We start from the raw sequence: 17,199 nt of genomic DNA on the forward strand, positions 1-17,199 counted from the left end.
ATAAATCTTGAAATTTAATTAAAAATATATCACATATAAGCAAATATATATATATATAAAACCAAAAGCCCTTCAATATAATTTAAAGGACATTTTAGTACAAACAGGTCTCCAAATGGTAGTTCAATCAGCTGGAGACCATGTTTTATAAAACGGAGGTCACTAATTCGAAACCCCCTTTCTTGTACGAACATGTAAAAAAGAAAAAAGAGTCATTTTTGTACAAACTAATCCATAAACTAATGATATTTATTTATAAATAATTCTTTTTATGATTTTTATATTAAAATATCACCCGTGATTCACATAAAATAAATGTTAATATTTAGATGGGTTAAGAATGGCTTATGACTTCCTGTTATTTTTTAGCTACATAGATATAAATTATAATTGCCGAACGGTGGGAAAAATTATATTTTCATCCTTAAAAAAATAAGGGTAAATATCTAATAAATTTCTTAATCAACGCGCGATTTGAAATCAATTCCACACTGTTTAAAAATCAAATTTTGTTGCTTAAGTTTGTTGCGAATTAGAAATCAGTCCTTCGGTGATTTTTCCGTCCATTTTCTCTATATCTGTTAAGGTGAGTCACCGTTTATCTACATAGACATTGACACATCAGGTAACACGACGTTGTTTTAGGATACAAATTTATTTGCAAGATTTTGGCTTTACACGTTAGCCCCCAATCGTGCGAAATTTTAGATGTATATGTTCCTAAGGCTTGAAGACTTAAGCTATTGAAGAATGCTGATTAAAAAAGAAAAAAAGGTTGGAAGAAGAATAAGGTGGAATGTAAAACATTTCCGTAGGGAAGGCAAATAAGGTTGGGTATCGGTAAGTTATTTTTCTGGTAGTTTCAGTTAGGGTTTCTTGCTAAATGTTCTCCGATGTGACTGTTTAGGGTTTATAATCACCGCCACTATCGTCGTCCTCAATATCGTCGGTGAGAAGTGATGTGGATATGGATGCACGGATGTGCAAATGTGGCTTTTGATCTCCCTAAGAACTTTTTGGACGACAACAAATCCTGAGAGGTGCTTCTTTGGGTGTGCCATGTATGACACACAAAGGATAAGTGAAACGTACCACATATGTTTGATGATATACCCAAATCAGTGTTGTTAATGTTTTCCTTTTTTTTATCATTCTAGAAATATGGGCAATATCGTTTTTTCCATTGGTTTGATAAAGAGACATGTCCTCGCAGAAATGAATTATTGCCTTTGTTGCATAATGAATTGAAGTGCTTGAAGGATGAAGTAATACAACTTAGAACACGGAATAGGCAACTTACTCATATGTTGGTGTCTTTGTCAGTTGTAATTATTATTTTGGTGGGAGTATGGTTGATGGGGCGTAAGGCCATGCATTGACACGGTATGTTGTAGTGTATGTTTGTATTAAATATTTGTAATTCTCAACAAGACTATTCTAGTGTGTTTGTAATGGAATGAAAGAATTTTTGGATGTCTTATGGAATTTGGCATATCATTTTGTCAATTTGGATTATTGTATAATTTGGTACTCCCATTTTGTAAATTTAGCAATGGAATGAATGACTTTTTCATGCTTGTTATTCTTACATTTGGTTTAGTAATTTCCATATGGCTAATCGTTGGTACAATGGAACGAATGTACTTTTCTTGATCAGATGCCAACATAAGCACATTACATGGTCAAACAAAGAACCTGCTTAGAGATATCTTCCTAAGACAGTGTAGTAAATATTACTTCAAACCCAACATCTATTAAACCTACTAGCTAATGTAATGTTAGTGCACTAACTTAATATATTTGTGCACAACATTGCATGAATACTACAAGAACAATACTAAATTTGTATTATAATTCCAATTTATTCACAAAATATTGTTCTCCACCAACTTAATAGATCTATTGCCCATCCAAAATAGTAACATTCATCTTAATAGAACATGTACTTCCAAAGTAGTAACATTAACGAAATACATCTATTGTTCATCAAACTACAAACCATTTCCATGAGTGTTTAGATCGTTACAAAAAAATATATTCCACCAACATTACATGAACATCACAAAAAAATGTATCCACTAACATTGCATGAACACCAAAGATGCATCCAAAGTGTAAAAACAACGATATTCTCATTGAGTAGCCCTTGTCTTGGCCCTGCCTCTTCGAACATGGGTATTCACAGGTTGGGGTGACATGGCTTCAGCTTGGGATACCTACAACATAGCAAAGAGTAAGAACTTTGTTAGTATTAAATTTGGTAATATAAGAATATAAATATATTACACTTATGTTTGAAGAAGTTTCGGCAGTCTTCCTCTTCTTTGGGTTCCATCTCTTTCGATTAGGATTTAAGGATAAATGACATCTCTTGTAATTATGACCCTGACCCCCACAATTCTCACATGTGACAACATGCTCACTACAGCTTATCTTGTATGGTTAATGGGCTCATCGGATGCCATTCTCCTAGCTTTTCTTGGATGTCCAGGCTGAACTCTCGCAATTGTAGGCAAAATTTCATGACAGCAAATCAACATCTGACCACTCTTCAGGCCTTAGCATAACACGTACTTGTGGTCTGTATGCCTGCATTTACTTTTCCATCATGCAATAACCATCTAAATGTTGCTTAGGGTTTGTGCATGTAAATGACAATACAAGCATGTGCACAAGGGATACCATTGATCTACCATCTCCCACATGTGCATGTAACTTCAACCAAATTAACTATTCAACGTGCGTCATACGTGTGATCAATTTGAAACTCCAACTCATTTTGCCATCTACATACATAGTTTCTTGCTTCATCTTTGGATCTTTCCAACTTCTTCTAAATTTTGGGACATATTTTATGAGTAGAGGCTTGGATTCTATCTCTTTTCTGCTAGAATCTTGTTATCAATTGCCGCTGAATCATTTCCAATATAGTTTGGAGGGGCTTGTCCTTTGATTCTTTGATCCAAGCATTGAATGTCTCCGCAAGATTATTTAAAAACATATCACTCTTGGACTGTGTAGAAAAACCATGTCTAGACCAGAATACAAGATTAAAATACCGATAGGCACCAGCATTCATACTTTGTATGACTTTCATATGATGCTGAAAAATCCTTGTATTTGTTGCTCTTGCAGCTCCCCACAACTCATCCTTGAATGGTTTCCCTTGTATCCCTTTGACTTGAAGTTTGCATGTAAGTGACGCACACAAAATCGATGCTCAATATGTGGCAACAAATTATCTGCTGTGTCGCCAAGCCCTTGCACATATGCAAAAACTTCTATCAATAAAGTTCAAAAAACCACAAAAAAAAGAGTAAACATGACTTTCTCATTACCTTTTGGCAGTCAGACATAATAGTCCAACTGCTATCTTCGCCACTTTTTCACATAAATATCATCAATAAGAATACGTATAAACCACTCCCAAGATGCCCTAGTCTCAGCCTATGCAACTGCATACTCAATGGTGAACATATTATCATTCACATCATTCCCAATGACATACAACAACTGTCCCCCATTTTGCCCTTTAAGGTTGCAAGCATCCAAACTTATGATTGGTCTATAACCATACTTAATATTTTCTTACATGCATCCAACCATATATACATCTTCTGGAAGCAAGGTCTCTCTCCATTTGCACGTATGCACTATTGTTGAGATTTGACCTCAATATAGCCTCACAATACTTCCTTACATGGCGATATTGCCCCAAATGACTACCAAAGATTGCCTTCAGTCCAAATGACTACCAAAGATTGCCTTACCAAAGATTGCCTTCAGTGCCATCTTTTTTACTCTCAAGCATTAGCCTAGGAAAACATCAATATTGTGATCCCTCTTGACCCTTTGTTGCAATGCATATGGGTCAATGTGGGATCATCTTTGAAGCTTGACATATACTCTGTGGCAATATACTCCACATCAGCCCTTGTGTTCTCATATTGATTCTCACATTGATAGTCTGTTTGAATGCTTTTGTCTATATTGATTCTTTCTTCATATCAAAAGATGCATGATTCCTCCAATCACAATCTTGTTCCTTAAAAACCACACTGACCCTCATCCTATCATTGTATTTGTATTTGAAATCAAACACATGTTGCACATCATACCATTTTATTGCCCTTTTAAAGACACGAGTATTAGCAAACATCAAACCCTTCTCCAACTCAATTGGTATTCTTGTGTCATGATTCTCATTGAACTCGCAATAGCTCTTGCTTCTTCGACTTGTCCCATCATCATCAGACCCATCCAAACTTATTAACTCTTCAATGTCGGCATACTCTTCACCCTCTTCATGTGCAATGTTTGCATGATGCTCAGCACCTACAAACTTTCCCCACCAATTATCCTTATAGTCCTTTTTAAGTAGAACATCAGTTGTGAACAAATATTCATCATCATTAGTTATACTGAAGTCACTCAACTGTAATTCTTCTTCATCTGTTACATTTGGTACACCACTACCTTGACCACTACCTCTTCTAGCAGACCCTCGGCCACCCCTAACACCCCTACTACTAGACCCTACACCCCTTCTAGCAGTAACAATGGCCTTTCTTTTTCTACCACATGCACCTTCTTCAAGTGGCACTTTACTAGCAACCCCATTTTTCCTTCTTCTAACAGTGGCAGTACCATCGGCATTGGACTTCACATCAACCCTTTTTTTTTCATCACACCCTTATGTTTTGTTTCTTTTTCCCATGCAACAACATTCTTTTGTGAATTATTTGTTACAGCAGCCTCATCCCCTTCAATATCCTCAACAATTTCTGTTTCATCCCAATATCCAACATTCCCCTCAACATTTTATGTGTCATCCCCATGTCCAACATTTTCAACATGTTTTGTATCATTCCCATGTCCATTGTTATCATCACCATATGGCTCATCAGGATGTGGACCGAAAGTGGCAATAAGAGTACTTCCTCAACAATTTATGGCTCATCAATCCTATGTTCAACATAGATGTGAACACTATTACGTTGGTAAACTTCTACAATGTTTAGAAAATGAACTATTTGTTCATCATTTGTCAATAGCTTTCCTACGACTATAAATAGGCCGAGCTCAGGCAAGTAGTACCTGTCCAAGCTCGGCTTGTTTACAATTGTTACGAGCTCGAGCCAGTATTAATTTTGGAGCTCGGCTTGGCTCGCCAAGGGAAATTCCATGAGCGAGCTTAGGCCCAAGCTCAACCATTACACAAGCCGAGTACTCGATACTCAGCTTGCTCAATTCGTTTGTTGTATACAGGTTTGTAGCTTGGAGTATCAAGAAACAAAACCAAAGTGGTAAAGGCCGAACATTCTTCTCCTAATGCAAACATTAATCGACACGTTTTGAGACCCAACAAATAATATTGGAATATTTGCCCCTAAGAAAGCTAAAATTCATATTTTTGATAGAAAACCCCGACCCAACTTTTATAAATGAAATGTGAACCGAAGGTATAAAGTAACAAATCTCAACCCAATGATTATAATTGAATCACGAATCGAAGGTATAAAATTTGAATGCCACAAGAAATAATCCTTGATAAGTTTACAAATTTTCTGAAGAACCAATAGAGGGAACAAACCTCACGTTTTCTTTTATTTTCATTCAATGATACTTCATTACAATGAGTGCAGGCTACTATCAACTTAATTGGTATAGAAGAAAACGTGAGGTTTATAACCTTTTCGGCGCTACACGCCTACTATAAGGAAAAGGAAACTAACGTATTTCAAAAATAAGAAAATAGACAAAAAAAAATGTCTAAAAACATAGGAGCATAAAATTTAGTAATAATAATAGGCAAGTCAATCAACCAATTAATTGGTATAGAATTGGCAAGTCAATCAGCTAATTAATTGGTATGAAATTGGCAAGTCAATCAGCCAAATAATTTGTATGGAATTGGAAAGTCAATCAACCAATTAATTAGTCTGAAATTATAAAGTAATTAGCTACTTTCTCATTCTAATTACACGCTCACTCAAGCCATAATCAGTCATTAATCCATGTTATTGCTAAGGAAATTACGCCTATCCATAGCTTGGATTAAATTTATTATGCCTTCATCTTCCTTTGAGCCAAGCTTGGAATGCACCGTTTTAGAATCACCTCAAATCTCTTGAATCAGCCCATTAAGTGCTTATTTGATCTTCTTGGATCTTGCTCTAGTAATAGGCCCAATTGAAACATGCAATGGATTCTTTAATAGTGCTTGTTGATTCTCATCATCTCCTCTCCTGAAATTTGAAAAGCCATAAATTAACGTTAGAACTTAAAGATTCTTAAAACATAACTACTAATTACAAAGAAAAAGAAAAATCATAACATCAAAAGGTATATGAAATGTAACTAACTTGTAATCTACTTCAAGAATCAAGAGATGGGGGAAGAGTTCTCTCTTCAAAGTGTTCTTGCTCATAAAATCAAGAGCAGAAGTATGACTAATATAGGAGATTTGGGAAAGAAGGAACAAGTACAAGATATCAAGAGTCATATTTGCCTCTGTCATCGTTGTATGTGAGAATAACGGCGAAGGGACGTTGGAGAGCCAAAAAAAAAAATTTGATTTCTAATTTTTTTTTTTTTTTGGGTTAAAGTACTGATGGCCCCTGCAAAAAATGAATTCACCCCCCATATTTTTTTTTTAATAAGTAAAAATGAGATTCAAAAAAACCCCCCCTAAAAATTTACTCAACTACTACAATATTTTTTTTCTTTAAAAATAAAAAATAAAATTGTCCTCAGGCCTCAGTGTTGTAGTTCACACACCTGAATCTTTAAAAAAAAAAAAAAATCATAATAAATAAATTTTTTTTTTTAAAAAAAAAAACCCACATAGAGGCTATGCAGTACACAGCAGATAGGGAAAAAAAAATAATATCGGCAGACAGCAATCAAATTCTCTCCAACATGGCAAATGTGAAATGTCAATAAAAAATTCACACTTCACAAGAGAAAAGGGGGCAAATGCAAAATTTGTTTTTTAGTTTTCAACAACTCTCTCAAATTTCCCTCAATAACTCTCTGTCAAGTATCACCCAACCTCAAGAAAAAGAAAAAAAAAATGCTTGTAGTTGAGCTTCAGTCGTGAAAATACCAAAAGGCTCAGAGGCGAGAGAACTAAGATCTGAGAAGATTAAAATAAGTGAAGAACGGCTTTGGCAACACCACGAGGTCCACCATCAGATCTAGCTGTGCATCCACCATCGGCCATCCTGCCCGTCCACGCACCCGACGCACCACCACCAACGGTCCAGCAGTCAGCACTCGTTTAGCCTCTAGGCACCGTCACCGTGAGTTATCTGCTCTCTTTGAAAGACACTATGTTTTTTCTTTTCAGTGTTGTGTTTCAGTGAGGGAGGCATGAGGTGAGGTTGAAAACAAAGAAAAAATCTGATAAGAATGGTCAAAATATTCAAGATTCTAAAAATAAAGGAGGAAAAAAAAGATTTTCCTTAAAAAAAATAATGAAAAGTGGGAGGGCGTGGCCGCGTGGAACTGTGGAAGGCCCCCGAAACAAAGGAAAGTGGAAAAAATCTGAGACTTGGTGTGTGGGGGAGAGAAATGGAATTAAGGAAATGAGGAATATTGTGGTCATGTGGAAGACAAAAGGTCTAGAAACTAGAAAGTGAATCAATGTATCACTAAGAAACCACTTTGACTTAGTCATGGACGCGTGGGACCATGGGTGGGGAGAGAATTGACGAGTAATGCATTATTTGTTGTGGTGGAACACTGAAACGTTTGGAATATAAGACTTTTTTTTTTCTAATTAGGAATCCAATGATTCAAAATTTCAAATGTGATTATGTGACTAATGTGAGAAAATAACCAATTAATCAAATATGCTATGTTAATATTTGTCTTTGAATGATAAAATTTTTATATTTGTTTTTATTATTTAATTTTGTTTTTTCAGTATTTAGTCTAGATAAAATTATTAAGAAGCTTACAAAATAAATACACAAAGAAAGGAAATTAAGTATGCCCCTTTTTTTTTCTTTTTCTTTTTAATTGTGTTCCATAATTTATTCTTCTAATTTATTTTTTTTATTTTTATTGGTTTGCAGCGTTCAGCTAGCACATTATTGTCTTTGATTTGATTTCAAGAAACCCCTCAAGCTCAAAATAATGTTGATTCACTGAAAGGTACTCATTTTTCTTATACCCTATTAACCGTGATTAGTTTATTTGTCAAGTAGTTTATATTTTGTTGTGTTTGCAATTTTGGCTAGATTAAGATTTTTAATAGTTACTTTGGTTATTGATTTTTTTTCTTCTTCTAATTTGATGGGTTTTTTGATTTGTTTAATTATTTATTGCCTTTTTAGTTGTTAATGCTAATAAGAATTATTATAAGTAAAAAATTTCTAACAAAGATCTTATATTTCTAGATACTTTTCGGTTAATTTATTAATCTATAAATTTTTCTTACGGCTTAGAAAAATATGAACAGACTAAAAACAATCGATTCATTCTTTAAGAAAAAATATGCGAGTCATTTAGAGGTTAATAGTGATACACCGTTAAATAGATTGTTAGCAACGGATCTTAATGCTTCAGTGACTGATGAGCGGCCTTCTAAATGTCCAAGAATCCTTCCTGAAGAAATTGATGTCACCTCTTTGCAACTTGATCTAGGAAAACTTCGGCAAATATGGAAATTTTCTGTAAACTTACAAGATGAAATGTGAGGTACTTATCTTAGAGCTGGCCCATGTCAACCTATTCTTAAACCTACAGGATATCCAGCTTCAGAATCGGAGAATCGTCGTCGTCAATTTCAAGCTTCTTGGTTTTAGACATACTCAACTTGGTTGGAGTATTCGAAATCAAAGAATGCCATCTTTTATCATCCATATTACATTTTTGCTAAGAAATTAACAGGCCATCCGGGATCAGATGCATTTACTGTGAAAGGTTTTAAGAATTGGAAAAAGGTGAACAATGGAATAAATTGTCCTTTAATGGGGAATGTAGTGACAAATCCAAATTCACCACATAAAATTGTTGTGAAATGTTGTGAAGATCTGAAGAATTATTCATGGTATATTGGCAAGTTGATTGAAAAACAGACATCACAAGGAATAGAGAATAATCGATTGCGGCTCAAAACCTCAATAGATAATGTTCGATGGCTAGCATTCCAAGCATGTGCATTTAGAGGTCATGATGAAAGTGCCGACTCAAAAAATCAAGGTAACTTCATTGAATTGATAAAGTTTTTAGTAACTTTTAATGATAAAGTTGATAGTGTTGTGTTAACAAATGTTCAACGGAATGCCAAATATACATCACCCCAATTTCAAAAAAAAAAAAAAATTTGTATATCTTTGCAACTAAAGTTCAAGATGTGATTCGCAGAGAAATTGAGGATGTCAAATTTTGCATTCTTGTTGATGAAGCTCGGGATGAGTAAAAAATGGAGCAAATGGCAATCATTTTGAGATTTGTTGATAAAGATGGTTTTATTCGAGAGAGATTCTTTCATATTGTTCATGTCAAAGATACAACTGCATTAACTTTAAAAAAGAAGATATGTGATGTCATTTCTTGTAACGACCTCAAAATTCAGAATATTCGAGGTCAGGGATATGCGAGGTAATAATATGCGTGGTGAATGAAATGAGCTACAAGCTTTATTTCTTAGAAAATGTCCTTATGCATATTATGTGCATTGCTTTGCTCATAAGCTACAATTAGCTTTGGTTGCAGCATCTAGAGAAGCAAAATATGTTCATCAGTTCTTTGAGAATTTGAATTTTATTATCAACATTGTTGTTGGTTCTTCAAAACGTAATGATGAATTGCAATCTACTCAAGTTGTTGAGATTGAAAGTATGATTTCTTCTAATGAAATTGAGACTGGAAGGGGGGCAAACCAAATTGGTACTTTGCAACAACCTGGAGATACTCGATGGTCTTCTAATTCTGTTTGTAGCTTAATAAGAATGTTTCGTGCAACTTGCGACACAATCTCAAAAGAGGGAACCAACTATTCTCAAAGAGGTGATGCTGAAGCGGCTTATATGGTATTAACATCATTTGAATTTGTTTTGATCTTACATTTGATGAAAAAGATTATGGGATTTACTAATTGTCTTTGTCAAGCTTTGCAACAAAATTCTCAAGACATTTTAAATGCCATGAGTGTAGTTTCAACTACACTTCATCCGAATTTGAGAAATGAAGAGTGAGAGCCTTTCCTTGATACTGTTAAATCATTTTGTGAAAAAAAAAATGAAATTGATGTTTCTGATATGAATGCTCGTTACACAAGAGCTCGAGGTAGATCATGTCACCAAAATGAAGAATCTTCCATGATAATGGAGCATTATTTTAGAATTGATGTATTTATTGGTGCAATAGACTTCAAATTGCAAGAACTGGATAATAGATTTAGTGAGCATGCAGTGGAACTTCTTAGTCTTAGTGCCGCTTTAAGCCCTTAAGATGCATACAAATCATTTAAGATCGATGATATATGCAGCTTGGTTGAGAAGTTCTATCCCCAAGATTTTACTGAGCAAGAGAAAATCATTTTGAGATTATAAGCTTGATGTGCCAAACAATTCAGATTTTCAGAATATGTCCACTTTATCTGAGTTGTGCAGAAGATTAGCAATTTCAGGAAAATTGAAGATTTATAATTTGATTGACAAGTTGATTCGTCTGGTGTTGACTCTCCCTGTTTCTACCGACACTACTGAACGAGCATTTTCTGCCATGAAACCTGTAAAAACTAAATTACGTAGTAGAATGGAAAATGAGTTTCTAGCAGATAATTTGATAGTTTATATCGAGAAAGAAATTGCTAAGGATTTCACGACATAGATGATAATGGATAAATTTTATTCCATAAAAGACTGTCGATGTTGAGCACAATTCGAAGGAGATATGAAGTTCTTTTTTGGATTTTCTTTGTACATGTCTATAGCAAACTAGAACTCTTTTGTATTCGGAAGAAAATTTATTTTTAAATATGATTTTATAGACATACAACTTTTGTATACAGTTATAGCTTATGATTTAGTATGAAGCTAAGTTTAACTGTTTAAGAAGACTTGTATTCTTTTATTTTACAAGTGGGCGCAAATATAGAAAGACTATATATACATATTTATTTATTTAGGTTCAACCCCACCCCCCCCCCCCCCCCCCACCAACAGATTCTTGGCTCCGCCCTTGTGTGAGAAGAACAAAAGTTTGCCACGAAATTCAGAATCCAGTAATGAGATGGGATAGTTGATCGGTCTCTTCTGGTTTGAAATCGACGAATTTTGTTTTGAAACTCTAAACCATATCAAACCCAAATCGTGTAGAAGGCTAGAAGCTATTCGATCAAATGGTTGAATGAAAATCAAAGGCTGGATTTCGAAAAAGAGAAAACGGGTAATTGAGATGAGAACGGTTGCATTGAATGCTAGCATTAATTTCCTGAACTACCTAGCATAATCGCGTGAGAAGTAAGATCAACGAGATTCTGGATTTAGGGAAGTTTGATACTTTGATATCTAATTTTTTTAATCTCGAAAGAAACCTACAGTCTGCTGAAGAAAGGACCAAAACATGATTTTTTTTTTTTTTTTTTTTTTTTATGCATTTCATCTTTTGCATCCAAAATCCAGTTAAGAAACATTACAATTGTATGCCATTTTTCAAAACAAACACATAGGATTTTTCAACAAGTAATAGCACGGCCTAGATTAGAACTGAAGGGTGCATTTTTAAGCATTGAAAAATGTGAGATGTCAGCAACTTCATTAAAGGGAGCCTTTTTTTTTTTCTTTTTTTTTTTTTTCAGCACTACAGCCTGCAACCTTGGTTCATGTGCATCATGCATTGTAAATGGCATTGAGAACTGAAAAGTTTTCTCCTCAGTAATTTGTGTTTCGAATCAGAACGTTGAGATTTAACTAAAACGCAATGTTATGTGCGTTTCAGGTTATTGGACGGTTCGTATTGTATTGGTTAAACCGTTAAAGAACCTTACTTAGTCAACAAATTTGATAAATACTAATATTTTTAATTATTTACTTAACTAGTCATGGACTTGTGCGATCCAAACTGTCCAATTCAAAAATCATTCAAAGTGATTATAAGTGATGAGTCACTCAATTTGCATCATTGCATGAGTGATGAGTCATTAGATTTGTTGATTTTTTTTTTTTTTTTTCTAAAATTTGATAAAAAATTTATGATATGAATTGCCACCCTTTAATGTGTTTACATGAAATATTGAAACTCATAATAGATACTATAAAGATAATAAGATACAAACTAATTTATTGGAATACCACATGCCCACAAGAAATAATAACTCCATCTCATAATGAAAAAATAAATAGTATGTATTAACTAATTAGCTATTTAGTTAACTATAATTAATATACATTAGTTAACTATTAATACTCATACACTAGTAACACTATATGATTACAATCTTAACTATAAGATATTAGTATTTATGCTAACTAGATACTTAATCATTATATCTAAGTATGATTATAAATTGTTAGATACACAGAGCATACTTAATCATTGTATCTAAGTATTTAGATACTTAATATAATTATGATAATACTATTTATTATCAGTGTAATAATTATGAATAATATTTATCCTAGGTTTCTAATCATAATACTTAGATCATTTAGAAATTCATTTTCTTTTCTTTTTTTTCTTTTTTTTTTTAAATTATCTAAAGATTCCTAAGTATACTTAAATCATATGATCTAAATTCTAATGATAGCACTTAGATTAGATGATAATATAATAATATAATCCTTAATATATATCTAAAATCTAATAATAATACTTAGATCATATGGTAATATGATTATAAGCATCTAATGCTAATACTTAGATCTTATGATCATGTGATATAACATTGTTATGTCACTTGATTTGTGATTATAAGAAACAAGTTGTTGATTCCAATTCCAATCACTTAATTTGGAAATATATAAATCACATTGTCATTATATATGAATAATATGATTAAGTTTCAAAATTGTCATTATATCATATGATGAATGAACGTGAATTCATACTTGCATATGTAACTTACATACCTAATTATTGTATCCAAATACGATTAAGAATTATTGAATACTTAGAATCTTAAACTACACTTAATCATTGTATCTAAGTATCTAGATAAATCACATTAGATTCATTGATTTTTTTTTTCCCTAAAATTTGCTAAAAATTCTATGATATGAATTGCCACTCTCTGATATGTTTACATGAAACATTGAAACTCATGGTAGATGCTGTAAGATAATAAGATACAAACTAATTTATTGGAATACCACAGGCCCATAAGAAATAATAACTCAATCTTCATTATGAAAAAATAAATAGTATATATTAACTAATTAGCTATTCAATTAACTATGATTAATATATATTAGTTAACTATTATTACTCATACACTAGTAACACTACATGATTACAATCTTAACTATAAGATATTAGTATTTATGCTAACAAGATACTTAGACCTCGTTTGATTCGTGGAATAGATCTCTAGAATGGAATGACTATTCCTATTGAATAGTCATTCCTATGTTTAGTAGGGGTCTATTTCTTGGAATAGTTATTCACATTGGAATATCTATTCTATTACGAAGATGAATACTTATTCCTCTAATTTAATAGCTATTCCAATGTGAATTGACTAGATTTTCCAAAAAAAAAAAAGCCACTTATTTTTTTTATTTTCTTTCAATTTTTTTTTTTTAAAAAAAAAAACAAAAAAAAGGAAACCCCAACTCCCCCTTAACAGTGGTTGGCCGACCACCCATTGGGGTGGTCGGCAAGCCACAATGGCGCCAAGGGTGGTCGCACCACCCCCGACGCCATTCGGCGGCGGTGGTTGTGGCCACCCCCTGCATATTTTGTAGGTATCTAAGTATGATTATAAATTGTTAAATACATAAAGCATACTAAATAATTGTATCTAAATATTTAGATACTTAATATAAATATGATAATACTATCTATGATAAGTGTAATAATTATGAATAATATGTATCCTAAGTTTTTAATCATAATACTTGGAGCGTCCAGATTTCATTTCTTTTTCTTTTTTTTTTTTAAAAAAAATTATCTAAAGATTCCTAAGTATACATAAATCATATGATCTAAATTCTAATGATAACACTTAGATTATATGATAATATAATAATAATCCTTAGTATATATCTAAAATCTAATAATAATATTTAAATCATATGGTAATATGATTATAAGCATCTAATGATAATACTTAGATCTTATGATCATATGATATAACATTATTATGTCACTTAATTTGTGATTATAAGAAACAAGTTGTTGATTTCAATCCTAATCCTTAATTTGGAATTATATAAATCACATTGTCATTTTATATGAATAATATGATTAAGTTTCAAAATTGTCATTATATCTTATGATGAATGTGAATTCGTACTTGCATATGTAACCTACATACCTAATCATTGTATCCAAATACGATTAAGAATTGTTAAATACTTAGAATCTTAAACTATACTTAATCATTATCTAAGTATCTAGATACTTTATCATTGTATTAATATGAATTTGTATAGTATTATGTTGCTATAATTAATACTTATATCTTAATTTATATATATATATATATATATATATATATATATATATATATGACTTGTGATATTATTTATGAATAGTATGATCTAATGATAATTCTTAGATCGTATGATCATATTCATATGATATAGTGATTACATGATCATATGGTTTTATTTATCTAATGATAATACTTAGATAATATAGTCTATTGATTATATGGCACAATGTTATATTATATGGTCATATGATCTTGTGATTAAAATTATAATGATAATACATATGAACATATAATCATATGATCTAAATTATAATGATAATACATATGATCATATAATCATATGATCTAAATTATAATGATAATTATTAATTTGTGATTGTAAGAAAAATATTGTTGATTCCAATGCTAATCATTTAATTTGATATTATATAAATGACATTATCATTATATATAAATAATATGTTATAAGTATACTTATATTATATTTAAAACATATAACATAAATTATTGAATATACTTATATCATTTACTTCTATGATTATAGTGTGTGTGTGTGTGTGTATAAAACAAATTATTTATTGTTACTTAATATATATTGACTATTGTTATTTAATTTATGCTTAGATATTTATAATATATGTAATTAATATATAATTGATTATTGACATTATTGTTACTTGATAAGTAATATGTTATATAAGCTATTTTTATTAATATATATGTAAATATTAATAAATATATATGAGTCAAGCCTAACAAGCGAGTCGAATCCTATACGAGTTTGCTCACAAACATTAACTAAGTTGAGCCGAATTTTAAACGAGTATGTATTGTTTAATATTCAAGCTTAGTTTAGTGTTCATGAATAGCCCATTTAATAATTGGACCGAGCTCAAGCCGAGCTTAGTCGAGCCGATCCCGATTAAGTTTACGAGTAGCTTTATTCATTTACAGCTCTAATTTCAATATATTCTATATTTGACTCTCTTATATGTTATTTGATTAAATTTTACTATGACAACTTCCTTTTTCTTTTATTTATTTATTTTTATGTAAAAATCAGGTTACATAAATATATTCTAGAAGGTTGAGCTTCTTTTTCTTTTTCTTTTTTCTTTTTTTCCCAATTATTGATACCTTATCCTCCAAGGAATATTGTGCAAGCAAATAAGAAAGTAATAATTTATGCTGATTCCTCTTTATTTTAGGTAGGGGTGAGCGAAAACTTGCCCAACCACACCGCTCCTCCTCGAAAATCACAGTTTTTGGCTTAAAATTAGCGAGCACGGGTCAGATTTTGTTAAAATTTTGCGGGGCGGGGCAGGTTGCGGGTTTAGGATTTTTAAAATCCGAATACCTGCCCCGCACCGCCTCACACTAAAAAAGAACAAACTAAAGAAACCCCCCCCCCCCCCCCCCCCCCCCGCGCTTAAATTCTTATCCCACAACTTCCAATTACCGAGTCTCTCCTTCGTCTCTCTTCTTTCCCTAATCCAGATCTAAGTGATCGAATGTGAAGTTGTGCTTTCGAGTTTCGATCTTGTTCCCAGCTCCGGATCTAATCCTTTAGGTGAAGCTCTTTTCTTTACTGGGTGGTCGGTTCCCTTTTTGGTTCAGGAATTCGTGGTTGGCTTACTTTTGTTTGTTTGGTTACAGTTCATGCCCACTTTGTTCAGAGCTTCACGGGTCAACTTTGTTCACCTCTCACGCCGAGCAAAGGAGCGGCCGTCATCAATGGGAAAGCGTAAGTGCCGGTAAGCCTATTTTTCTTCTTTTTCTTTTTGGTTTGTTAGGAACCCTTATATATGTCTCTTACTTTCTCGATTTTGTTGGAGAGTACGATTGAAAATTCTAGTAATTTCTAGCCGATCTGTTCTTTCTCTCTCTAAAAACCCTGCCCCGCCCTGTCCAACCCGCACAATCCGCCCCACACCAACCCACCCCTCACAAACCCACCCCGCACGAATACAGCTAATTTTTAGGGAGTTGTAGGTGGGATTTTCTAAACGCTCAGGGTTGCGGGTCGGGGGCAAATATGGCCAATATCTACCCTGCCCCATGCCCACCCGTAATTTTAGGTATTTGAATATCAAGTTGTAGATGCAATATTATTTGTTGTCACTGTTACGTGAAAATCATCTTCATCATTGCTTTTGTCCTTTTCAACTTGTTCTCCGTCTTTCATAAATATGTTCCGCGAATGATTTCTTTGTTTGTTCGTTTATATCAATTCAAGATGTGATCCTTGATATGTACTTTTTGTGTATGATTTCGTGTTAATTGATGAGTATGGTGTAGAAGTATACTCCAACTTCAAAGTTTGGAGGGTTACTTTAAAATCTAAAAGTTTTGGGTTAAGTAGAACTAAAACCTAATATATAGAATGCAAGTTTAGTCAAAATGAGTTAAGAATATATATATATATATATATATATGTATGTATGTATTAGTGTTTGCATGTAAACGAGCTTGAAATGAACTTGACGCGAGTTGAGGTTATATATAAGCTTGGTTCACAAGCCAAGCCAAGCCAAGCTACGCCAAAATTAATGTTTAAAGTCGATTCATTTATTAAACAAACCGGGCTT

Source organism: Alnus glutinosa, chromosome 2 (genome assembly GCF_958979055.1).
Source record: "Alnus glutinosa chromosome 2, dhAlnGlut1.1, whole genome shotgun sequence".
Lineage (NCBI taxonomy): Eukaryota > Viridiplantae > Streptophyta > Magnoliopsida > Fagales > Betulaceae > Alnus > Alnus glutinosa.